Genomic DNA, 6,000 nt, shown 5'->3' with positions numbered 1-6,000 from the left:
TCATGGTATACGGTTTCTGGCAGTTGAGAACGATAATGGAGTGCCTTACGACCTATTGATGTTGCTGGTCCTCCACGGAATATGGAGGTCTCGATTGGCAGCTCGTTACTCGGATGTCGATGGACGGCCCGCGAGGCAGTATTTCTGTGAAAGCGTTCATCGCATTGTAGAAATGTGGAAGGGTCAACCTTGTACGCCCGAGTCGCTGCAGGAATTAGAGAAAATGTTGTCTATGCCCCGTTTTTAGACATAATACGCTGGCTTAGGCAAAGCTAGCGTTTTTTTTATCTGTAGCACGTTTTTGTGATGGCTGAAACCGGTAATAAAAAAAAAAAAGTTCCGTGGCTGAGTGGTCAGGGGCGCTAGGTATGTCGCCGCAAGTGTTTTGCAAGTCACAAGTTCGAGTCCCCGCGGGTACGTGCTTTTTTTTTGTAAGTTAACTTTTTCGTTTTCTGCCGATGTTTTATACATTGAGTTCACCTTTTTTTGGGCCGCAACGTTCATGGCTCCACGAACTAGTTCACAGAACGCGCGCAGGCTGGCACTGGCGCGCTAGCGAGTTCTCATTGGCGTGCTGTTGCCATAAGCACCGACTGCTTGCGGGCAGTGGGCACAGGCCAGAATGAACAGACCCTGGGCCTGGTGCGAACACGCTTTTTACGGTACAGGCATGAGTGAGGCAACAAGCTCCAAATATGGGGGAAAAGCGCATGACATTTGGGCGTCTGCGGGTACGCGGAGGGCGTCCATGCACTGCGTAGGCCTCGGCTAGTGAATGGTACGATTCCAAGCCGTCCTGGGAGGCTTATCTTTATGCATTTTTACAGCTGACAACATGGCAGAAGCGCGGTACGATGATTACTCAGTTATTGAGAATGCCCATCCAACAACGCCACCGGTTGTGTTTTACAGAACCGAAACCGAAACCGAAACTTGTTTGGTTGCTCACCTTGGGCATCGTCCAATCACGGTGCCCGCTCCTCCCAACGTCACAGCTTTAGTTGGTGCGGCCGCCGCAAACCGCGCATGGTAGTTTTTCTTCTTTCGCGCTTTGTAAAATAATTACCGATTTGTCAACCGGATAAACGATGAAAAGTGTGCTAATTTGAGCCAGTCTACGCAGTGCAAGCAAAAACGGGAGCTTGACAAATTCACTTCAGTGTCCCTTTAAGGCGGTATAACACGAACACAGAAGAAAAACTTCGGCTGCTCCTCGCCGTAATGTGGTATTGCCGTGCATACAACGAGAACGCAGCCGGAGGAAACGCTGGCAAACCCTACAGCTTCAACTTCCGCTAGGCACGCTAGGTGGCAGCACACCGCAATGAAAAAGGCGGATTATCTTCCAGCCAACGGTTCTTTTGTGGCGTGTGGGACAAGAAACTCCCAACGCGACTGCGGAGGGGGAGGGCGGTTTTCACTCACGGAGCACAGTGTAGATGGCGCGGCGAATTTACCCAGCGTTCCCCGCGCGCTCACGCCGGCGGATGCATCGGCGCGACCCGGCTTTGCCGTCTGCTTTAGCAACGGTTGTTTTGGGCCTGTTTAGGCGCAGCTTCGCGTCCATTGCGCGCTTCCTGCGCACGGCTTGATTAAATTGTTCGACAGCACCTCCTGGGTAACCCGGAAACGACGGAATAAAGTTGTCGTGACTGCAAAGATGCGTCGAACATTGGTTTGCAGTGCGGGAAAACAAAATGTAGAGACCACATACGGACATCTGGCTGCTAAACAAAGACTACCTTTTGCGCACTGCTTGCCACGAATGGGACTCAGTTTTCTAAATTAGTGAATACCAATTCGGTTGTGCTTTAAGAGGTGCCAGCAACCAGACCAATCAGAGCACTATCAATGTTCTCCTTGTAGTCGCAACAGGGAAAAAAAAACGCGCTACAATGTAGCAAAGGTACATTGCTGCTGGTAGAGCGAGCAGAATGCAAGGCTGACCAAACAAAGTCATTCTCAGCAGCTTGCAGATGATATGAAATGACTTTTCCCTTTCCTCTCTGAAACGTTATAGGAGCAATCAGGCTGCAAGAATGCTCCACTGTGCGACGGCGAAGGCCCGCACCCGAAGTGTGCAATCGTTTTTCATTTCAACATTTGTTTTAAAATGTCTCACACCTGGAAGGTACAAATACTTGACAAGTGTAACCCACCGGGGTTGCTGAATGGCTGAGCCTTTCGATGCTGACCACAAGATTTCGAGTTCGATCGCCTACCCCGCGGCCATTTTACTGATGTGGACGGGAAACGAGAACGTCCATGTGTTGAGATTTCGACGCACGGTAATTTTCACCAAGTTGTTTAAGTTACTCTCCAACCCCGCAACATAAGATGTGCCTCAGAACAGAGGTGCAGCATCGGGGCATTAAACGTGCCAATATTGTTAAAAAGTGTGTTTCCATGAAAAAACAAAACTTAAAGGCACCTCACATCGTATACCGTACAAGCTGACATTTTTCGACAGATACAAATAATAATAGATACAGCAGAGAGAACTGTTAGCGTATGGTCAGCCCTTATTCCCTTTTCAACAAACTGCATCCCTCGACCTTGCAGGCACTGCGTATTTCGTCTTGGTAGGAAAAAAAAAACACTAAAGCAGATAACACATGCATGAAAGGCAGGCAGGTCCCATACTGCACCATTCACCCGACGCTCGTCCTTTCATCTTGTTCTGTAGTTTTCAGCTCTGACTTACTTTCGGGAGTGTATTTTACTGACTGCCCGATTCGATACTACTGCTACCATACTACTCTTTCGGGAGGGGGTTTACTGTTGCCGACGAATTAGAGCGTCTCTGCCAAAAAGTTCCATCTCGTGATTCGCTCGCCAAGATACCCTTTCAGCTTGTAATGGCATAATCTGTTATCAGATTCCGCAATGTATACCGGACAGAACGAGTATCCGGGGGTCAGGCGGAACGATGACATATTCACTGCGACGCACACTTCCATCATAGTTCAGTAAAATGTATTGCAGAGACCAGAGCAATAGTGCAATGGCTGCGCGTTAACTAAACCTTACTTTTAATGAAATTGAGTCTGACACACTCAAGTGGGTGAGAGCTAACAAATTAATCTAGGTGGCCAAACAATAGAATTCATTGGCAGTGTTTACGTGGCTGCTGTGGGATTTCTGTCCTATGCTACACCACTAGTACTAAACACTAGTATTAAACGCTGGTATTTAAACGTGTCAGTACGCAAGCTTAACTCTAGGGTTCGATGATTAGCGTGATAGGGCATTTCATAGCGAGTACTATTTAGATTTTAACAAAAAAGGAAACGTGGTAAATATATCCCACTGTCTTATCTTTTGGCGGTGGTTTTATGTAGTCCTTGGGACAACAAAAGGTCTGGGCGTGAAAGCAGCTGGTACATCGTCACTACTTCATCTGTTTCCCTAACAACTCGCCCATCAGTATTTTGTAGACTTAGTACGACTTGATGAAACTTGAATTATTTCTGGTGTTTTTGCTCGTTTCAGTTTTCTTGACAGTGTCTGAGTTTATAATTTTAGTTGTCTGTTACGTCGGAGTTACAACCCACTATCTCGTAGGTATTGTCTCCCCTTATACCTTTATTCAACCAATTATCCGTTACTGTTGCATTGTACTAAGTTATGTACATCTCCGTGACGTCTTTTATTGTGTTCACAAACGGTGTTGTTTGCTAATATGTTTATTTCACTATCCTTCTTGTTATGTCTTATGTTTTGTGACAACTACTGCGATTTAATTTGTTGTTGTTTACATACTACACATCCTCGGAAACATTGCATTTGTTCCTAATATTTCTTTACTGTGCCATGTAAGCCGCGCCGTGAATCGCCTGGGCCCTAGTCAAGTTGTTTTTAACAACTTTTAGAACAGGAATCTATGTATATCCATCTATATATTTTTTAGTGAATAAACTGAACTGAATATTTACATTTTTAGATGCAACCCACCTCATTCACCTGCCTTGTCCCTGCATCCGGCGTTGTCGTCGTCGGCGTCTGCCCCTCCCCCATTCTCCTCGCCGCGCCAGCTGCGCTCTCCGCCGCTCACCCCCTCTCCTCTCCGATAGCGAACACTCTCTCGCGAGGGACATTAGATTGGATTCGATTGGATTGGCTTGGATTGGCTTAAATTGGATTGGATTTGGATTGGATTGGATTAAAGTGGATTGTGTTGGATTGTGTTACGTCATAGCCGCGGCAGACGCACTGTAGCCGGCGCGTCCCCTCACCGCTATGCGCGCTATAAAACGCGGTGTCTGCGCCGCTCGCTCCATCGTTCCAGCGCCGTTCCTCCGCTGTCAAACGCTGCAACGTGAACTCCCTATGCGTCGCATCTACACAGGGGTTCCCGCGAGGGGAGGTGGAAGTTTTTTGCTTGCAAATTGCACCACTGTTATCGGAAAACAGTAGCATTGTGAATTTTGTTTGTATTTTGTTTATATTGTCGCTTTAAGTGACTCGATCCTTTCTCCCCCTCAGCTGATGACTGAATTCATCGAACCGGTTCGGTACGTGATTTAGTCGAAACGAAACTGGACCGGAACGAAGTGGGTTCACCTGAACCCGAACCGTAACCGAACTGGTATCTTTTTCGGTTCGAAACGCTGAAACTAATCCAACCCAACTAACCGAACCCAGCCCAACTACACCGAATACGCCCTATTTCATACCCAACCAACCAGGTAAAAGTCCTGTGCGTCGATCTTGTGACAACTGTAGGAATAACATAAATGCAGAAAAATTCGCGAACAAACGCCCCACGAAGAAAATTCTGTCAAACGGTGAAAACAGCAGGAAGAAGTGAACTGTTTCGGGATTTGAACTGTAGTACTCTCGATTCGGCACGGGAGGTGCCGGTAGGACGGGTTTTCGTGAAGTATTTGTCGCAAGCATGCTCCACGTGACGTGCTTAGCCAATCACAGGCGAGTGCCGGGAGAAATTTCTTGCAACGTTTCTACCGGCTGCCGGTAGAATATGCAGTACCGACGTTGTTATTCTGGTCATCCTTCCAAAATGTCGAGTCCGTGAGAGCGATTTGTACTGTGCCCTTACGATGGAGGCGAAAGTTTGCAGCCTTGGTTACTCACCAAAATGCTGGCATCTAACCCGAATCGTGTATAGCTTCACTTCAATTTCGGAACCCTTTAGTCCTCTCGGTATGCAAGTGGAGCTGCGGCTCTGTTAGCTGCAGTTACCCTCTACTGCAACCAACTGATGGCTATTTGGACATTAGCGTTATGGCTATTGTTCGGTGCACGCATTTTTATAGCGTGTGTATTGCTTCAAAATGCCTCTAAGCTCCCTGCATTGAAGGATATATATGCTGTGTACACTGCGCAACGCCCCCACATTTTATTGAGGATTCCGTGTTGCCCGCCTGGAGTCGTTCTTCTGTCAACGACTTCATTGGTGAAAGCACCCTTACCAGCGCCACGCGGCAAACGAATAAACATCCCGACCCGTTTATGTGGCAGTAAGAATAACCAAACTGTCTCAATATTTAGGGCTCTAACCTTATCGCAGATGCTGCAAGACATCGTTACTGCTACCGCCACAAACACAAAACCGAACTTGCCACAGTTTGCCAAGGCTCACTTGGTCTAAAAGCATTTTTTGTATCCTCATGGATCTCACCGTCCGCTTGCCGGTCACAGGTGAAGCTTTAAAGGGCACGAAGTAGCTTGTGGACATCTTCACCGGGGCTTAGACTTCTTGTTTTTCGTAGAGGTGACACAAACGCGCTCCTTTACAGCTTTTGTTGTTGTTGATGATGATGCCCTTGAAGTGTTTGGAACATATATACTCATACGAGGGCATTGTCCAGGGCTAAAGCATGGATTCCCCCTGTTTGAGCTTATAGATATAATATATTTCAGTGTCGAAGCCCGTGAGGGGCTGGGGCTGTTGGTGTCTCCTGTTGTCGTCGTAATCGTCGTTCGCCTTATGTATGCGAGGGGTTGTTGACGCGATGCCGTACGTGAGCTGTGCGGGGG

This window comes from Haemaphysalis longicornis, unplaced genomic scaffold, assembly GCF_048455015.1.
Source record: "Haemaphysalis longicornis isolate Haplotype H1 unplaced genomic scaffold, Haemaphysalis longicornis Haplotype H1 scaffold_4, whole genome shotgun sequence".
Classification (NCBI taxonomy): Eukaryota; Metazoa; Arthropoda; class Arachnida; order Ixodida; family Ixodidae; genus Haemaphysalis; species Haemaphysalis longicornis.
The sequence above is the reverse complement of the archived record's forward strand: the minus strand, read 5'-3'. Positions refer to the sequence as shown.